This window comes from Mizuhopecten yessoensis, unplaced genomic scaffold (genome assembly GCF_002113885.1).
Source record: "Mizuhopecten yessoensis strain PY_sf001 unplaced genomic scaffold, ASM211388v2 scaffold9399, whole genome shotgun sequence".
In the NCBI taxonomy this organism is placed as follows: domain Eukaryota; kingdom Metazoa; phylum Mollusca; class Bivalvia; order Pectinida; family Pectinidae; genus Mizuhopecten; species Mizuhopecten yessoensis.
In genome coordinates this window covers 392,395-413,459 of record NW_018408028.1, presented here as the reverse complement: position 1 = coordinate 413,459, position 21,065 = coordinate 392,395, and the positions used below count along the sequence as shown (strand labels likewise).

The window sequence follows — 21,065 nt, the reverse complement described above, 5'->3', positions numbered from 1 at the left end:
TATACTATACAAGGATAACCCTTGTCTGTAAGGTGTTGGTATACTGTACCAGGATAACCTTTGTCTGTAAGGAGTAGGGATACTATACAAGGATAATCTTTTTCTGTAAGCTGTAGGTATACTATACAAGGTAGGTATACTATACAAGGATACCTTTGTCTGTAAGGAGTAGGTATACTAAACAAGGATAACCTTTGTCTGTCAGGAGAAGGGATACTATACAAGTATAATCTTTTTCTGTAATCTGCAGGTATACTATACAAGGATAACATTTGTCTGTAAGGGGTAGGTATACTATACAATGATTACATTTGTCTGTAAGGAGAAGGAATACTATACAAGGATAACCCTTTTCTGTAAGGTGTTGGTATACTATACAAGGATAACATTTGTCTGTAAGGTGTAGGTATACTATACAAGGATAACCCTGTCTGTAAGGAGTAGGTATACTATACAAGGATAACCTTTGTCTGTAAGGAGAAGGGATACTATACAAGGATAATCTTTTTCTGTAATCTGTAGGTATACTATACAAGGATAACGTTTGTCTGTAAGGAGTAGGTATACTATACAAGGATAACCTTTGTCTGTAAGGAGTATGGATACTATACAAGGATAACCTTTGTCTGTAAGGTGTAGGGATACTATACAAGGATAACCCTTGTCTGTAAGGTGTAGGTATACTAAACAAGGATAACCTTTGTCTGTAAGGTNAATACTCTACAAGGATAACCTTTGGCTGATAAATATGCTTTTTTTCCTGTCCAAGTTATAATGAACAGGGGATATGGAGTTTTGTTGCAAGTTTTTATTACTTTAAGTCTTCAGACCAGAGTTATATTATGCTTGCTTGTTCATGTGAAGGTATGTAATGCTAGCTTTCTCGTTTCATGAGGAATAATTATATCATGCTTTCAGGTCCAGGTGGAGGTACAAATGAATTTTAAAAATTCTAGTTGGTATGGAACTTTAATATACAATATACGTGGTATGGCTTTTTGCGGAGCTGTTTAACTTTCAATTCATCTGCAAAAATTATTTTCAGTTGACATTTCTTGAAATGTTAAAGATCTGTATATAAACTATTGAGTCTACTAATACCCCTGAAGCATCGTTGCACGAAGTGACACCGGTATACGTTTTTATATATACTCTCGTAAAGCTTAACTTTCTACTAAATGTTGCCAGGTTTTCTGTAACGTTACCCTATAGAATTCTGCTGTTTGGCCGTCAGCAGCGGATCTGGTTGTCGACGAGCGGTTCGTATAGCGTTATAGAACCTTCACCGTTCTTATAGAAACGTTTACAAACTGAGCTTTCCCCACATGTTATTATAACTTTTCATTTCGAAAATAAACACTTAGCGATCTCAAATTTCCAATAACCTCCGGTATTTCTGGTAGTCAGGGATGGTTTGGCGGAGAATCCTGACCCGTACACCACATTCTGAATCATCACCTGCTGTAAAAGTCACTCTGTATCATCAGATGGGAAGATTACAAAGTGGCTTTTCATTGAAAATGTATGCAATCTTCAATAAAAAAAGGATGAACTAGACCAAAAAACAGAAAAAAAAATGTACGGAATAATACACCTTGTTTGTTAAGGTAGCTTGATTATGTAGGTCTATACTTGTTTTAAGCGCCATGACGTATGAATATATTAACATGCTTACATATGTTTTAAATATTCGTTCTATATGTACTTTTGGAAATCAGATGTGTACCTGCTTGTGTCAGTTATACATGTTAATCGTTGGAGCCTATTGCTGTCTGTCTGTTGACACTATCGATGATGGAAGATATGTTCCGAATATTGTAACTTGTAGCGTTGCTTTAACTTAGCTTTGTTCTCCGAAAATTCTAATAACGCTGGGAGTGAGTGATGCAGAACTAAAACGGGAGGGACGCTGATTACAACAGCGTGTAACATGTTCGAAACATTCGTACAATCATCTTTAGGGAGGGGGTAAAACAAACGTAGCGTTGGGGGGGNGGTAATAGGTAGGCAGGGAACTAAACACATAAGGTCAACCAGGTAGAAGTTGTAAGTTGGAGAGTCCAGAAATACCTTACCTCTCAGTCACTCACTGCAGATGTACGCTCGTGGTCTTAAGTTACCATCCTAAGACACTTTCTTAACGTGTTTGTTTGTGAATCACATCACTTCAAAACCATGTGAATGTATTGATCTTCTTAAAGAGAACTCTCCTGGCTCATTCATAAATCGACATTGTCTCAGACGGGACATTACGGAAAATTCGTTCCGTAAGTATATGTATGTAGGTGTTTTCGTTTTACAAAGACATGGACATGTGTATGTAAGTATTTTCGTCATACTCAGACATGCACACAACGGTTAATTCGTTCCGTAAATATGTGTATGTAGATGTTTTCGTTATACTCAGAAATGGACGGAATTGGCATTTCGTTCTGTAAGTATGTGTATAAGGTGGTAATTGTTAATTCGTTCCGTAAGTATGGATGTTTGTGTATTTTCGTTATACTCGGATACTCGTAAGCATATTACTCGTGAGAATAATGTTTGATAGTATAATTAATTTGTCGATATTATAAATAAGGTCTGAACGATATTTTATTCAATTGCATGCCAGTACGAACCGATTTGCATTCATACCGGCATGAACAATGAAAAAATACCGTTCAATCCTTATTATTGACTTAAATATAGATATTCCCTGATGTTTTCGATATTGAAGTGTCTGTGTTGTCATCGCAATCACGATTATTGGAACAACATAACGTCACCAAAATGTTTTATTCTAATGGATGTCACTTACCTTATATAGATCAAAGGAGTCCGTGTCCGTGACGTAAGGCTTCAGACTTTTAATAATCATAAGTGCATAATTAGATGTTACATGATAAGGTTATTCACTGTTCACTTCACTTCGTGTAATAATATACGCGGGACAAATAGCTGTACAAACTAAACTTCTTCTCGAACGAGGTTGAGAAACATTTAACTGACAGTCGGAAAAATGCGAAACTTAAACTTCCCTGCAAAATTTAACATCATCTATCGTCCTCCTCTCTTATATCCATCTACCACCTCTCAGCTCCTCTTAATGAACACAACCTTCCTTATAAATGCTGATACTATTCTTCCGTTATTTTCTAGAAAAAAAAAGAGTTTTCCACAATTCACTTTGCGTTTAGTTCTCTCGTGCTCTTTCGAATGGACGTTTCCACTCTATTGTCAGAATGTGATAATTTGTGCCTTTACATATTTTAAGTTATGTTAACAGTGCAGTGAAAATATTAATATTTTTGTGATATGAACAATTTTGAATACAATACCATGGTATGAGTCTCATCGGTTTTAATCTCACACATGAGATGCCCTTAACGTCAAATTGGAATGTTATAACTGTACTTTACACAGTTATTGCCCTTTTTGTAGGGAAACACGATACTTTGTTTCCTCGGTATTAATCACGTTTCAAGAGGACGAAGCTCGAGTAAAACATGATTTTTCGAGGAGAAACAAACGATCATATTAACGTGTAATTACTGTCGCCTACTTCCGTCATTCGGAACTCGGTTTTGGTGGCTCCCTGCACATTTTTCTAGAGAGGCTCCGAATAACGGTAATATGATCGGGAAAACTCGAGCGCTTGAGTAGGGGCATGGTGTTTTATTGTTCCGTGATATGTTCAATATCATCCAATAAGAACAATAGAAATTATTACGATCTTTGGTGTCACGTGGTTACAGCGAAAACAGATGACACGAATCACGTGATTCACACAAAACGTTGAAATTTACAACCTCAATAATGTATTGTTCAGATAACTTCCTAATATTTTTAATTTATCTCATTACAAAAAGTATGGTTTCGCGTTAATTCTTGCTGCTGAGAAACCACCTCACAAGTCCTGAATCGTAATGGCATCAACGTTTATAAGACTAAGGCATTATATAACCTTTACAGAAATCGTTAACAGATGCGAACTGGCCTCATTTCTTCCGCTAATATTACTTTTTTTTTATTTTGTAGTAAGAAATAAATTTGACCTACCTCCGAATTGAAATATCCAAATTTAACGACGAAAAAGTATAGCCGAAAAGGTTCAAAAAAACATTTTTTTTAATTTACAGTACCACTATTACTGTACATCATGTTATGTTAACACTAATTAGTACTTTAGGTTGGTACGCTCTGTGTACAGTGTTTATGTTAATCACATAAGCATTTCTTGTGATCACCGATATATGTACTCTTAAATCAAGCAGTTTAGTCGCAGTGTGTGTCGAGTTGAAAACAGTGTGCCATTCCCAGCTAGAACGGATCCGATCGATACTGCCCGCTAATTGAACACAACACTGTTTGAGACCTAGCGATTTAAAAATTGAAAGCATCTTTGAAACTATGTAATAGACTTTCGATAGGACAAAGGCATTGTTTAGCCTCGATATCATTTATTTGAGCAGAGTTAGCAAAAAAATATCACGTTACCTGTTAAATTTTCTCGACACGTGTCCATTTGCAAACCTTTTTTTTTAGACAACAAGAGTCAGTTTTACCCATTCTACAGAAATATCCGTTTTCATTCAGGCAGGCATTCCGATTTATATAGTTCCAGTAATAAGGAGAGGGGGTTATCGGTAAATGTGAGTGTTGGGCCTTTTCCTATTCCTAAAATCGCGTGTGGAACTCTTTTTAGTGGGAAGTAGTCGCTTTTGTTAATTGACCCGAATTGACATGAGCTCATGTTTATGTATGGATTAGCAGAGCATTGTAAATAGCCGTGCTGTCGTCCTGGGTGTTTGGACGCATTTATCAACAACTGACTTCTCCCTGTCCTGATCTCCCACAGACCAGTATACTACCATTATAACGATTCCATGTAACACAACATCATAGCGTTATAAATATTGCAGGTCTCAAGCGTACACATTGCACTGGGCCGCTTGTGTCATTATCTGTCTGTCGCTTATGGCATTGCTCATAATAACATGAAAGTACGTGAGTTTTCCACGAATAACGTGCTTTGTACAAGTGGATATTATCAATAACAATTTGTACTTGTGATATTTACATACGTAAAGTGCCGAGGGGCCCCGGGGGTGAAAATGCTTAGGATCCCCGTGGGTCGTCGAGCTGCGGGTTGGAGCCAGATGCCATATTAGAGGGTTATACTGAACGAGCTGCTACGTTTTGTGCCCCCGTGGCATGAATAGATTACGCTGTTCAACATGTGTTTGATGCATAATAAAACGCGCAATTAAGTTATATAACGTTGGCATCAATTGTCAGCGGTCCTGTGTGAGGCTTTGTTTCACTGACAATTGACATGTGCATGCTATCTGCCCATCTTTGAGGGATACGTGCGTAAAAAATTGGCCACGAACATTTAATTTGTATCGAAATAAATTTATCTTAATACCCTGAGGTTCATCACGTCATTACTACATGTAGCATTTGTTTGTAAATTTGATTTTTGTTATGTATGTTAATTCATTAAGTGATTTAATTCCTGCTTGTCCCTTTGTCATGTTAAATTTTATCTTGTACGTCTTCTTGTGCTGTGCTGAAGGGTATACACATGTCGGTATCAATTAAACTCTGTCGTTCCTGTCATTAAGGGTATATGGTGTTGTACGTCTGTCGGTCCTGTCATTTAGGGTATATGGTGTTGTACGTCTGTCTGTTCTGTCATGAAGGGTAATAGTGTTGTACGTCTATCTGTCCAGTCGGGTATATGGTGTTGTACGTCTGTCGGTCCTGTCATTAAGGGTATATGGTGTTGTACGTTTGTCTGTCCTGTCATTTAGGGTATATGGTGTTGTACGTCTGTCGTTCCTGTAATTTAGGGTATATGGTGTTGTACGTCTGTCTGTCCAGTCGGGTATATCGTGTTGTACGTTTGTCTGTCCTGTCGGGGATATCGTGTTTTACGTTTGTCTGTCCTGTCATTTAGGGGATATGGTGTTGTACGGTTGTCGGTCCTGTCATTTAAGGGATATGGTGTTGTACGTCTGTCTGCCCTGTCAGGTATTTCGTGTTATACGTGTGACTGGCCTGTCGGGTATATGGTGTTGTACGTTTGTCTGGCCTGTCGGGTATATCGTGTTGTACGTTTGTCTGTCCAGTCGGGTATATGGTGTTGTACGTTTGTCGGTCCTGTCATTTAAGGTATATGGTGTTGTACGTCTGTCTGCCCTGTCAGGTATATCGTGTTATACGTGTGACTGTCCTGTCGGGTATATGGTGTTGTACGTCTGTCTGTCCTGTCGGGTATATCGTGTTGTACGTTTGTCTAGCCTGTCGGGTATATCGTGTTGTACGTTTGTCTGGCCTGTCGGGTATATTGTGTTGTACGTTTGGCTGGCCTGTCGGGTATATCGTGTAAACCGTTTGTCTGGCCTGTCGGGGATATCGTGTTATACGTTTGTCTGTCCTGTCGGGTATATCGTGTTGTACGTTTGTCTAGCCTGTCGGGTATATGGTGTTGTACGTTTGTCTGGCCTGTCGGGTATATCGTGTAAACCGTTTGTCTGTCCTGTCGGGTATATCGTGTTGTACGTTTGTCTGTCCTGGCGGGTATATCGTGTTGTACGTTTGTCTGTCCTGCCGGGTATATCGTGTTATACGTTTGTCCGTCCTGTCAGGTATATCGTGTTATACGGTTGTCTGACCTGTCATTTAGGGTATATGGTGTTATTCGTTTGTCTGGCCTGTCGGGTATATGGCGATGTAGGTTTGTCTGGCCTGTCGGGTATATTGTGTTGTACGTTTGGCTGGCCTGTCGGGTATATCGTGTTATCCGTTTGTCTGGCCTGTCGGGTATATTGTGTTGTACGTTTGGCTGGCCTGTCGGGTATATCGTGTTGTACGTTTGTCTGGCCTGTCGGGCATATCGTGTTATACGTTTGTCTGGCCTGTCGGGTATATGGTGATGTACGTTTGTCTGGCCTGTCGGGTATATCGTGTTATACGTTTGTCTGTCCTGTCGGGTATATCGTGTTGTACGTTTGTCTGTCCTGTCGGCTATATCGTGTTATAAGTTTGTCTGTCCTGTCGGGTATATCGTGTTATAAGTTTGTCTGTCCTGTCGGGTATATCGTGTTATACGTTTGTCTGTCCTGTCGGCTATATCGTGTAATCGTCTGTCCAGTCATTTGAGTGTGTCCTAACATAACTATATTGTTGTTGCATCGTCACTTCTCTACCCGTTTTGTATTATGCGATCTTTTTATCGTTAAAAGCAAACATTTAGAGAAATAAGGACGTTATAAGATTGTCGTTTGAACTGACAATGCAAAAACTCAACTTCAATACCGTAAATATGATGAAATACTATATATAGATCACTGAAAAGTATATTTGGATATTCTAAATATAAAACAGTATCCAGTGTTTCATTTCTCTGTTAGGTATCCTCTACTGTGTTACATATACTATAAGTGTTCGTCTATAAGAACTATGACCGTGGTGTAGGGATGCTGCCAGCCTGTCACTGCTGTATTGTAACTATCCCCTGGCAACCTTTAGAGACGAACCCCTCATATCAGCCCTAACTATGTTAGTTTCCCTTCTAATTCTATGAAAATACACCGCCAAGACATTCTGGCAAGGCTTCCACCAATACGTACCGTGGCCTATATAAATATTATGAAAATAACTAATTGGATGAAACGGACTTATATGCATCGCCAAAAGGCAAGCGAACTTCTTGTCAGTCTGGTGAGACGAGATTGCTGTGAGGCCTTACCGGTAAATACACATACGTGTCATCACTAGCATTTATCGATTACTTCAACAACAATCAAAACGAGGCACGGCTTATCAGATTTATTTTACACGGCGTATTGAAGAATTGCAAGGTCGCAGTTTCTAGATTTTGCTCGTAGTCGTTGTTTTAGTTCTTATATATTTATCGTCAAAAATGTTCAGTTAAACGAATAGATATTTCATCAATATGGTTGTTAAATGAATAACTTTTTGTCTCCATGATATATATGGGATTTTTAAAAAGTGGTTTTGGGTTTGGAAATTTGGTTTTAATGGTGTTAGTATTTGTTTTAATGGTGTTAGAATATGTTATAATGGTATTAGTATTTGTTTTTAATGGTGTTAGTATTTGTTATAATGGTGTTAATATTTGTTCTAATTCTGTTAGTATTTGTTTTAATGGTGTAAATATTTGTTTTAATGGTGTTAGTATTTGTTTAAATTGTGGTAGTATTTGTTTTAATGGTGTTAGTATTTGTTTTAATGGTGTTAGTATTTGTTTTAATGGTGTAAGTATTTGTTTTAATGGTGTAAGTATTTGTTTAAATGGTGTTAGTATTTGTTTTAATGGTGTTAGTATTTGTTATAGTGAACGTGTTATGTGTTACGTATCATTAGAGTAAAGTCTTTCATACGTCTAATGACAAAACTAATTATCAATGCCAACTTCCTTATCAATAAAATCGTGTTAAATGCATTTCGAAATTATGGGTCACGTCAATCTTGAATTTGCGGTACAAAAACAGCTAATTTTTCTTGTGCCTGTGACATATTGCTTTTTCTGCAAATACTTATTAGGATTTTATTTTTGCGATGGGTACTCCATTATTCGGATACACTCGCAGTCTGAACGCCTACCTGACACTTCTAACATGGATGAAGTGAAAAGAATAATGAGGATAACAAATCATTGTACCAAAGTAAAAACGATCGATGTGGACGTGTGTGTCATTCCTCTTGCACTATAGTACAGGGTGAGTGTAGGGAACCCCATTGTGTAGTACAGGATGAGTTTGGGGAACCCCCTTGTGTAGTACACGGTGAGTGTTGGGAACTCCCTTCTGTAGTACACGGTGAGTGTGGGGAACTCCCTTCTGTAGTACACGGTGAGTGTGGGGAACCCTCTTCTGTAGTACACGGTGAGTGTGGAGAACCCTCTTCTGTAGTCCAGGGTGAGTGTGGGGATCCCTCTTCTGTAGTACAGTGTGAGTGTGGGGAACCCCTTCTGTAGTACAGGGTGAGTGTGGGGAACCCTCTTCTGTAGTACAGGGTGAGTCTGGGGAACCCCTTGTGCTGTACAGGGTGAGTGTGGGGAACCCCTTCTGTAGTACAGGGTGAGTGTGGGGAACCCTCTTCTGTAGTACAGGGTGAATTGGGGGAACCCTCTTCTGTAGTACAGGGTGAGTATGGGGAACCCTCTTCTGTAGTAAAGGGTGAGTCTGGGGAACCCCTTGTGTAGTACAGGGTGAGTGTGGGGAACCCCTTCTGTAGTACAGGGTGAGTGTGGGGAACCCTCTTCTGTAGTACACGGTGAGTGTGGGGAATCCCCTTCTATAGTACAGGGTGAGTGTGGGGAATCCCCTTCTATAGTAAAGGGTGAGTGTGGGGAATCCCCTTCTATAGTACAGGGTGAGTGTGGGGAACCCCCTCGTGTAGAACAGGGTGAGTGTAGGGAACTCCCTTCTATAGTACAGGGTGAGTGTGGGGAACCCTCTTCTGTAGTACAGGGTGAGTGTGGGTTACACCCTTGTGTAGGACAGGGTTAGTGTGGGGAACACCCTTCTATAGTACAGGGTGTATGTTGGGAACCCCCTTCTGTAGTACAGGGTGAGTGTGGGGAACATCCTTGTATAGTACAGGGTGTGTTTGGGGAACCCCCCTTCTGTAGTACACGGTGAGTGTGGGGAACATCCTTGTGTAGTACAGGGTGAGTGTGGGGAACCACTTCTGTAGTACAGGGTGAGTGTGGGGAACCCCCTTCTGTAGTACAGGGCGAGTGTGGGGAACATCCTTGTGTAGTACAGGGTGTGTGTGGGGGACACCCTTGTGTAGTACAGAGTGAGTGTGGGGAACACCCTTGTGTAGTGCATGGTGAGTGTGGGGAACACCCTTGTGTAGTACAGGGTGAGTGAGGGTAACATCCTTGTGTAATACAGGGTGAGTGTGGGGAACATCCTTGTGTAATACAGGGTGAGTGTTGGGAACATCCTTGTGTAGTACAGGGTGAGTGTGGGGAACCCCTTCTGTAGTACAGGGTGAGTGTGGGGAACCCCCTTCTATAGTACAGGGTGAGTGTTGGGAATCCCCTTCTATAGTACAGGGTGAGTGTGGGGAATCCCCTTCTATAGTACAGGGTGTATGTTGGGAACCCCCTTCTGTAGTACAGGGTGAGTGTGGGAAACATCCTTGTATAGTACAGGGTGTGTTTGGGTAACCCCCTTCTGTAGTACACGGTGAGTGTGGGGAACATTCTTGTGTAGTACAGGGTGAGTGCGGGGAACCCCCTTTTGTAGTACAGTGTGAGTGTGGGGAACCCCCTTCTGTAGTACAGGATGAGTGTGGGGAACATCCTTGTGTACTACAGGGTGTGTGTGGGGAACACCCTTGTGTAGTACAGAGTGAGTGTGGGGAACACCCTTGTGTAGTGCATGGTGAGTGTGGGGAACACTCTTGTGTAGTACAGGGTGAGTGAGGGTAACATCCTTGTGTAATACAGGGTGAGTGTGGGGAACATCCTTCTGTAGTACAGGGTGAGTGTGGGGAACACCCTTGTGTAGTACAGGGTGAGTGTGGGGAACATCCTTGTGTAGTACAGGGTTAGCGTGGGGAACACCCTTGTGTAGTACAGGGTTAGTGTGGGGAACACCCTTCTGTAGTACAGGGTGAGTGTGGGGAACGTCCTTCTGTAGTACAGGGTGAGTGTGGGGAACCCCCTTGTGTAGTACACGGTGAGTGTGGGGAACTCCCTTCTGTAGTACAGGGTGAGTGTGGGGAACCCTCTTTTGTAGTACAGGGTGAGTGTGGGGAACCCCTTCTGTAGCACAGGGTGAGTGTGGGGAACCCCCTTCTATAGTACAGGGTGAGTGTGGGGAATCCCCTTCTATAGTACAGGGTGAGTGTGGGGAACACCCTTGTGTAGTACAGGGTTAGCGTGGGGACCCCCCTTTTGAAGTACAGGGTGAGTGTGGGGAACACCCTTGTGTAGTACAGGGTTAGCGTGGGGAACCCCCTTTTGAAGTACAGGGTGAGTGTGGGGAACACCCTTGTGTAGTACAGGGTGTGTGTGGGGAACCCCCTTGTGTAGTACAGGGTTAGCGTGGGGAACCCCCTTTTGAAGTACAGGGTGAGTGTGGGGAACATCCTTGTGTAGAACAGGGTGAGTGTGGGGAACATCCTTGTGTAGTACAGGGTGAGTGTGGGGAACCCCCTTTTGTAGTACAGGGTGAGTTTGGGGAACCCCTTTTGTAGTACAGGGTGAGTTTGGGGAATCCTCTTCTGTAGTCCAGGCTGAGTGTGGGTTACACCCTTGTGTAGTACAGGATGTGTGTGGGGAACCCTCCTGTAGTCCAGGCTGAGTGTGGGGAACCCCCTTGTGTAGTACATGATGTGTGTGGGGAACACCCTTGTGTAGTACAGGGTGAGTTTGGGGAACCCTCTTTTGTAGGACAGGGTGTGTGTGGGGAACACCCTTGTGTAGTCCATGGTGTGTGTTGGGAACACCCTTCTGTGGTACAGTGTCGCGACCATCCTTCAAATCTTGTAGTACAGGGGCGAATTAAATAGTCGGTGTCGCGGTCCCTGTGCTTTCAGCATCGGGAACTTCCTGCTGTAGTACACCGTTAAAGTATTCCCTGTCAACCTTCGCCGAAATTACCCTCCATTGCTGTGAATAATTGATACTCCAGTTCTCTGATCGATCCACGGGGTTCGTCGGAGTAGTCACACTCAGTCTTGTTAGGTCGGCACTTTGTAGGGCTGAGCAGTTAGTGTTTTACTATCGACGCGAAAGCAGTTGGCTGTTGGCTACATATCTAATATAGTAATTCACATGTCCATAATTTGCCTCAAATTTCTTGTCAGGCTCACCATTAAACATCACAAATATAGTTTGATCAAAACAGCCCCGTTACAAATGTATAGTTGTAACTTTACTCCTTGATTCCCGTATACTGTGCTTTTTCGGAAATCAATTGGAATATTCGAGTAGATAAACGACCGCTGGTTCAAATATGTAGCGAAAATTTATTGTACGAAACCAAAACCAACAATTTGCGAAAACACACTCCCGAACATGTTCATTGAAGCACGTTAGGGAAAAGGATCCACGCTAGGAATACAGCGAGCAGCAGAATATCATCCCAGCCCGAAACGGCCAAACAAAGAACACTTCCGGTTTATCTTTACGACTTTGCTATGTTTCTGTGTTCGGGATTTCTTCAGGGAATTCGGAGCCTACCTTTTGTTTACACACAGTAGACAGTATAGTGCTGTCCTCTAAATCCATGGGTTCCACGTTCGATACACCTACCCTTTGGAGAGTTTACTGTAGGAGTGTCTCTCTGTACCTCAGAAGTGTAAAGTGTTCACACAAAGCACATTTGTGAAATGGCAGTAAGGGTATGATTTTTAACTCATTCACCCCTGAAAATTCATAATGAACTATTCCAGCCTTTGAATTGGAAGAGTTCAAATGTGTCTTCAGTGGTGAATGAGTTAATATAAAGCCTGTTCTTCTCGTACGCCTTACTTACACAATCTTGAAACAAGTGGAATATTGGAACCAGTTTTGGAAAGGTCAGTCTTGGATACAGTTTTGGAAAGGTCAGTCTTGGATACAGATTTGTCAAGGTCAGTCTTGGATACAGTTGTGCCAAGGTCAGTCTTGGATACAGTTTTGTCAAGGCCAGTCTTGGATACAGATTTGTCAAGGTCAGTCTTGGATACAGTTTTGTCAAGGCCAGTCTTGGATGCAGATTTGTCAAGGTCCGTCTTGGATACATTTGTGCCAAGGTCGGTTTTGGATACAGATTTGACAAGGTCAGTCTTGGGTACATTTGTGCCAAGGTCCGTCTTGGATACAGTTTTGTCAAGGTCAGTCTTGGATACATTTGTGCCAAGGTCAGTCTTGGATACAGTTTTGTCAAGGTCAGTTTCAGAACTAACGAGTGAGTTCGTTCCTGGAGCGAATTGTTGAGGTCCATCTTAGTATCATATTTTTTTGTCAAGGACAGTTCTTGAACAAGTCGGTGAGGTCAGTGCCTTACGCATAACAGACAAAACGTAGTACTATGTGAGTTGATTGTATATAATGACTGCACATATATACACACATATATACACACATTTATACCCTGCAATTTCCACTAATTTTTTGGATGCATTCCTGTTTACTTGGCAATACGATTATACAACAATGGCCTAAGGATCTGTTGTATAGACGAAACACAATCTTGTGACTTTTTGGGCGAGAGCCATCATCTGTCTTACAAGTAAGGCTGTGTCGGTAACTAGTGACGGCCTGAATATTTCATGGATGTCAAATTCACACAAACATATGATAGGCGAAGTTCGGAAATATAAAAAATATGGGTTAGACTTCCAAATGAAGTTTATTATTAATTAAATTGTCCTTGTCCTAGTTCTGGATCCCTTATGTGGTTACTGTTGCCACAAATACCTCTACATTAGCCTACCGTTCCTTTAAATGTCCATCCCTTAAATTGATGGTGAAATGTGTTAAAATTAGGAAATGTATTAAATCCACCCACAAGCATCCACTGCATTGTAAACTGCGGTTATATCTAAAAAAAACACGTTATGATAATGGTTTCGTCCCAATGATTGAAATAGGTGAGTTAGGGAGTAAGTACCTCGTAAAAATGACCTAGTGGTAGGGACTCTGTGGTAGGAATATGGTGGTAGGGACTTTGGGGTGGTAGGGACTTTGTGGTAGGAATATAGTGGTAGGGACTCTGTGGTAGGAATATGGTGGTAGGGACTCTGTGGTAGGAATATGGTGGTAGGGACTTTGTGGTAGGAATATGGTGGTAGTGACTTTGTGGTAGGAATATAGTGGTAGGGACTCTGTGGTGGTAGGGACTTTGTGGTGGAGGGACTCTGTGGTAGGAATATGGTGGAGGGACTCTGTGGTAGGAATATGGTGGTAGTGACTTTGTGGTAGGAATATTGTGGTAGGGACTCTTTGGTTGGAATATGGTGGAGGGACTCTGTGGTAGGAATATGGTGGTAGGGACGGACAAGAGGATAGAAACCTGTTGGTAAGGTTTGTTTGGGTTGTAATGTCCTCTCAACAGCCAGAAGGGGTGCCTAGACAGACACCCCCAGAAGGGGTGCCTAGAGGGCCACAGCCAGGGACGGGTGCCTAGAGAGACACCGCCAGAACAAAAAGTAGATAGAAAATAAAGGAGAAAGGGAAGATAGGAATCAAAAAAATATCCCAAGTGTTGCAATGGGGGTAGCAGATCAAGTTTGGTATCTTCCATGTCCCCTTTGTAGAGTGCCCCCTCCCCAAGTCTGAAGGGGGGGGGGGGGGCACGTTAGTCGCCCTTTACGATACAATTGCAGTGGGCTACAGCAGGTCTATTCTTGGTTTCTTTCTCCTAAACAGAAGACAAGGAAGAAACCCACCCTAATCTGTGCAGGGGGTTGGGTTCATTAGTCGCCTCTTACAATCATGCAGTGGGTTACAGCAGGCCTTTTCTTTCCCCGAACCTGTTGGTAAGGACAGCAAGGACTAGGAGATACACATCTGGCGGGGTGGACTTACGTGATGGAAAATGGTGGTAGTGACTGTTCATTGCACGTGCTATATATACCTGGTGGTAGTGAGCATGACAACGTAATATCATGACGTAGTAACCTGATGGTAGAGACTTAGAGAACCGAATACTAATCCTTCAACCTTCAATAAAACGATGGTAAATGGTTTAGAACGACTTGCTATATACGCATACATCTTTTGTCCGGAAAGGTGATTCCGTTGGAAATGAGCTTCAGTGTTGTTAGTGATGGCAGTAACATCAGTAATCCACCAAACACGAGTCTGTCGGACAAGGATCGTCGCCCAGGCTGTTCCCGGTTTCTGGATACTCTACAGAACTGTTGCCCGGGTTGCGGGACGGGGAACGGACGGAACGGGGACGGGACGGGGACGGGACGGGGAACGGAAATGCTTACACGGACTTTAAACAGTGGACATTTAAACTCAAAATCTTAAGTGTAGCCTTGTCCTAGTTTCTGAAACGTTTCTTAAAGATACCAGACCAGAACTTCCGATTTTCCACTATTCCACTGGGTGTCACTGCAAAGATATTTGCTTAGCTCTGATAATGCTTCCACAAGAGTAAACATTAAGTTACGGAACGAAACTAAAACTGGAGGCGGGAAAACAACAGGATGGTTGTGTAGGGTACTGTAACATGACATGGCTAGCGGTTATAAATACCTTGTTACGGCTAGTGCAACATGTTATCATGGTATGGCGAACACCTCCATAGCGTAACAGGGTATGGCTAGTAGCTATAACATTATATAGAATGCTTACAGCTATATATAACCATGGTATGGCTAGTAGCTATCCCATTATATAGAATGCTAGCATCTATATATAAACATGGTATGACTAGAAATTATAACATTATATAGAACGCTAGCAGCTTTATATAGACATGGTATGACCAGTAGCTATAACATTATATAGAACGCTAGCAGCTTTATATAGACATGGTATGACCAGTAGCTATAACATTATGTAGAATGCTAGCAGCTATATAAAAACATGGTATGACTAGTAGCTATCACATTATATAGAATGCTTACAGCTATATATAACCATGGTATGGCTAGTAGCTATAACATTATATAGAATGCTAGCAGCTTTATATAAACATGGTATGACCAGTAGCTATAACATTATATAGAATGCTAGCAGCTATATATAAAAATGGTATGGCTAGTAGCTATACCATTATATAGAATGCTAGCAGCTATATATAAACATGGTATGGCTAGTAGCTATAACATTATATAGAATGCTAGCAGCTATATATAAACATGGTATGACTAGAAATTATAACATTATATAGAATACTAGCAGCTATATATAAACCTGGTATGACTAGTAGCTATAACATTATATAGAATGCTAGCAGCTATATATAAACATGGTATGGCTAGTAGCCATAACATTATATAGAAGGGTAGCAGCTATATATAAACATGGTATGACTAGTAGCTATAACAGTATATAGAATGCTAGCAGCTATATATAAACATGGAATGGCTAGTAGCTATAACATTATGTAGAATGCTAGGAGCTACATATAAACATGGTATGGCTAGTAGCTATAAAATTATGTAGAATGCTAGCAGCTACATATAAAAATGGTATGGCTAGTAGCTATAACATTATATAGAATGCTAGCAGCTATATGTAAACATGGTATGGCTAGTAGCTATAACATTATATAGAATGCTAGAAGCTATATATAAACATGGTATGGCTAGTAGCTATAACATTATACAGAATGCTAGCAGCTATATATAAACATGGTATGGCTAGTAGCTATAACATTATGTAGAATGCTAGCAGCTACATATAAACATGGTATGGCTAGTAGCTATAACATTATATAGAATGCTAGCAGCTATATATAAACATGGTGTGTAAACAGCGGTATACGCACGTATACCAGTATTGCACATTTATAGAATTTTGAAGCTATAGAATAATACGGTATGGCCAACAGCTGTAGACTAACACGGCATAATGTATTATAGTATGTTTCCTTTGGACAGCTGAAATAATCACTGAAGCTCAGAGCACTGTTCTGCTGCCAGTGGGAAAGTGTCACGGCCACTAAGTAAATCTCCTGTCCGACAGTGCAGCTTACAAATAACACAGACCTACAGGAAGGATATCATATCTTTACATGTAGATAATATTTCATGGAAATTTATTGTGCTTTTACCCTGCACATGTCTACAAGGAAGGGGCGATAACTCTTCCCTTTTATACAGATGAAGGTCAACTCTAAGCAGTTTGGCTAGCCAAAGTTGTTAACGAAACCTTTAAAAATATGATTTCTGAGAAAAATATGATTTTTTTAAATCCCCCCCCCCCATCATTTATCCAACGAATAAATGGCCCCTGATGTTTATTTCGAAGGGTGAAGATGAACGATTCGGTTTGTATCCGTTGTCATAGTGATTCACATGTTTTAATCTCGAGTTTACATAACAGACCACACTAGATAAAATTCTTTACATATATTTTAAATATAATGTTGCAAAGTGAGGTCATATTTGTATTTTATCATATATACGTTATAACCAAATACTTATTTATTACAGCTTATAAACTTACATAATGTTTGTTTCGCTCTGGCACATATCAACGTCTGCCTAACTCCTTCATTGATGTACCGGATAATGCCAACGCTCTGAGAAAGACAACATGCGGTATTCACGCGCGGTCACTTTGTTGGGGGACTGCAGATCTAGACCTACTTACATTAAATAAGCCTTGCTTTTGATAATTTTCATCGTAACGTCATTATTCACACCAACAACGCTACCGTACAAAATGCCAGACGTGGATACTGTTGCCTTTCCGCACTAGTTACCACTCCGTCCTCTCTAGTGGCTTTCAACAATGATAGTTTGACGGCATGTTGTTAAATATTACACAGATATGTTTTATAACTAATTTCCTTTTTGACTTCTTTTTTTTTACACACCAAGAAGCGTTTCCGTTGTATGGAGATAACACCAAATACTTTCGTCCTATCATATGTTGTGACCGACACTGTTGCCAGACAAAGCGTTGGTTTTATGGAATAATGACAACCCAAAGCAGAATTCCTTCATGTCAATTATGTTACATGGCATCATTTTTACAGTTAATTAGCGTCGGTTTTACACGTGTTTCACGAGCATACTGTCATACACGTCCATTACTGGTCTCTGGCATTGGTGTGGACTGCAGGTTGTTGTAATAGATAATATGAAGACATGTGAGGAGTCTGTACTCCGGGACATTACATGGGGAGGGGTAGCTCGCGGTAGGGTGTATATCACTGACAGCTTTATGAGGGCATTAGTTCGTAGATTACGGGGAAATAGTTCGTTGATGACAGAGACAATAGTACGCTCATCATTGAACATGTGTCCTGCATCAGTAACAGGTAAACCCCTAAGTTCTGTGGATACCAAACGGTCATCTAAAGATAAGTGGTAGATGACGAGAATTCTGTCCAGACACTGTATGGAATATCTATTCTTCAACTCATGTGTGCGGGGGTGTATTGGATACTGACTCTGTATGAACACATTGCTCCAGCAAGGTTGGTCTTTTATTTTGGTATATTGTTCTTAAAATTATACTGACAAAGTAGTAGGGCAGAAACGATCTTGTTTTATACATCTATTTCGTAATGTTTACCATAGTACTGTGTGAGGGTTGTCCTACCAGGCAGCATATGTCGTGTGACAAGTAATTGGTACAAGTAGATGTCACTTAATTACAAGTACAACTTCGATTTCACGATGTATCAGCAATATGTGTTTGCCAGAAGGTTTATTTACCAGGTATTAATATCCTAAAGTCATTTGGGTTCAACAAGTCGATGTTCATAAAGAAGTTTGAATCTTGGTGTTTAACGTGGGGCATACATACAGATGTTGTTCCCTCATGTTTCAAATTGAAACTTACAACCTAGCAAATATAGAAATGTATATCCTAGTGACATACTACACATATACCAGGTATCAATTTCCTTTTTTGTGATACATTACGGTAAAATTTAAATAGTACCTGTATATATACCGATTGTTTTAGTGTTTCAGAATATTCCCTTTTAGATGAAAATACAGATTTTGTTTTATCCTAGAATTTCATTTATGTTTGGTAAATCTGACTGAATACTTGTTGCTATGGAAAGTTGTTTATATTGATCAGCTGACTACAAAGATGTGTATTCAGTCGACAGTGTCGGTAGGCGAGTGGGTATAAATAGGTCACATGAGTTGCTTAAGCTTATTTCCATGTCGTAAGACTATATATATACTGCGAGAACAAGTCTGATTCGTACATGTGACTGACTACACGTGTAAAACAGGAATGTCTTCAATTAGCCCTGACGTAACTAGCACACGTGACTTTCTGTACAATTAACCGACACGGAATAATAGATTATTATTTATTATGTTTTGACAGTGTGATATTTTATTCTATCAACTTGATAAAGCTATTTTCTCACGATGGGAAGATATCACAATTGGTGGTGGCCTATCAGAATAGTGTTTTCCTTTCTCGGCGACAAAGCGCTAATTATAAAATAAAACGGCGGTTTTTAGCCTTAATGGGGCGACAACTCGCCGTTAAGAAAATAAAAAAGAAGTTTTTTCGACTATCTAGGATGAACGAAAAAACGACAAACACCGTTGTGTAAGTACTGTTAAGAGAATAAAATTGAGCTGTTGATTTTAGTTTTTGTTTTGTCCCGGTAGCACAGCGCCATTTTAGAGAACAAACCAGCACATTACATTAACGATACCGATAAGGTCACTGATACGTACTGAAGGCACCTTTAAACATTAATGGCAGTACGAACGCCATTACATCGGTAACATACATATTCAACATGTTGTAAGTTTCGTGCAATATGAATTCGATGAGTTCCGATTTGCGTTCATTCATACCGGCATTAGATTCGCCATGTATGTCAACACGTTTTTTATGGCATATGGCATGGCGCAGCGTCCGTCGTTTGTCGTCCGTCCGTCAACTTTTCCTTAAAATCGCTACTAGTCATGAACGACTGAGCAGATTTTGACCAAATTTGGTCAAAATTCCTTGAGGGAAGGGGAACAAATTTTGTATAAATGATGGGTCTGGACCCCTGGGGCCTGAGGGGCGGGGCCCAATAAGAGAAATATAGCAAATTCTTTTAAATCCTTCCTCTTCTGTAGGAGTAAAAGGATTTGTTCCGTATTTGGTCTGAAGCATCATTGCGTGAAGGGGAATCAATTATGTGTAAACCATGGGTCTGCCCATTTGTTCCATATTTGATTTGAAGGGGCCTTGTGGAAACGGAACAAATTTGTATAAATAGTGGATCTGTCATGGGATATAGAGTTAATGTAACCAGTGTTGGTTGATTATCATGTTTATCGAACTTGCTTCAGTTAATTTTCAAATTGTGTAAAGACACCAGGTTTACCGAGTATCTTTTACAATTTGAAAGAACCATCACTAGTTTGGGTACTGTTTTCTCCCACAACGTCATATTGTATCTAGAAAATCATGTTTCTCATGGGAATGCATTATCGTTGTTTCAAATCTGAGAACAGTTGTCATTGATTGATGACAATTGCAAAGCAGTGTTGCTTGACAACATAATAATAAGATAGACCAATGACGCTGCGTTCACGGTGTTACCCACTAGTGAGTAACCAAAAATGTTTACCCAATGAATCGTGAGTGAGGAAACCTATAGTGGTTGTGAGATACTAATAATTAACGGTAAAAATACTCATTTCAACAATTAATCTTCACATGACTAAATGTTGGGAGTAACTACAACACGGATATTGCCGGATTTTGTTCTAGGCTGGCTACCAGCCTCTTAGTTTTTACTACTAAGTTATCTCCCCCTAGTTTCAGAACTTACGTTCAGACATCAAAGTGACCAAACACTTTTTTTTATAATAATTCAATATTCCAGAGACATCGGACAAGTCTAGTTTTTTTTTATCAATGTAATGATCAGGCCTCCCTTGATTTTCCACAGTGTTGTACTATCACCACTCCGGGTTTTGAGTGACTCACTTTGCTGACGCATTTTACAATGAAAAAAACAAACGTAAATATTCCGACTTGATACGAAACACTTGGCTGAAAAGTAAACTGCTTTCAATGCAATATTAGCTCAGAGTATAGCTTCAGTTTTCACATTTTGTAAATAAATCAATGAACTTACCTTCACGGTTTATCATTATGGTTTGTTGGTGTACGCTATTATTTCGAAAGGTGTAACACAAGTGATGTGAAGAAGAAAACGTTTATTATTGCTGTGAGGTATCTTCTCTTGACTTTTGGTTAAAAAGACTTCTGAAGGGCAAATGAGACGTTAACCTACATCATTGTATAGAAACAGATGACCTGACAGACCGAACTGGCATTCAACCCCAAGTGAACACGTGCTTATGTGAAATTTAAACACTACAACATGTGGATCGTAAAAACTTAACCGTCTGCAAAATTGAAATAAACTCTTCCTGCGTCA

The 21,065-nt window shown here is 40.5% G+C and overlaps 1 protein-coding gene across 9 annotated transcripts in view; it reads left to right on the top strand.

Annotated features, from left to right (window-relative positions):
* LOC110458020 (potassium voltage-gated channel protein Shaw-like) overlaps window positions 1–21,065 on the top strand; it is a 154,543-nt gene that overhangs the window by 77,972 nt on the left and 55,506 nt on the right. Inside the window, exon 1 of one of the 9 annotated variants that reach the window (XM_021509556.1) lies at window positions 17,937–18,122. The exons of the other annotated variants lie outside the window; for them this stretch is intronic. The gene's annotated coding sequence lies outside the window, so the exon portion shown is untranslated. Of the gene's footprint in view, window positions 1–17,936; window positions 18,123–21,065 lie in introns of those variants that run through there. 9 annotated transcript variants of the gene reach the window in all.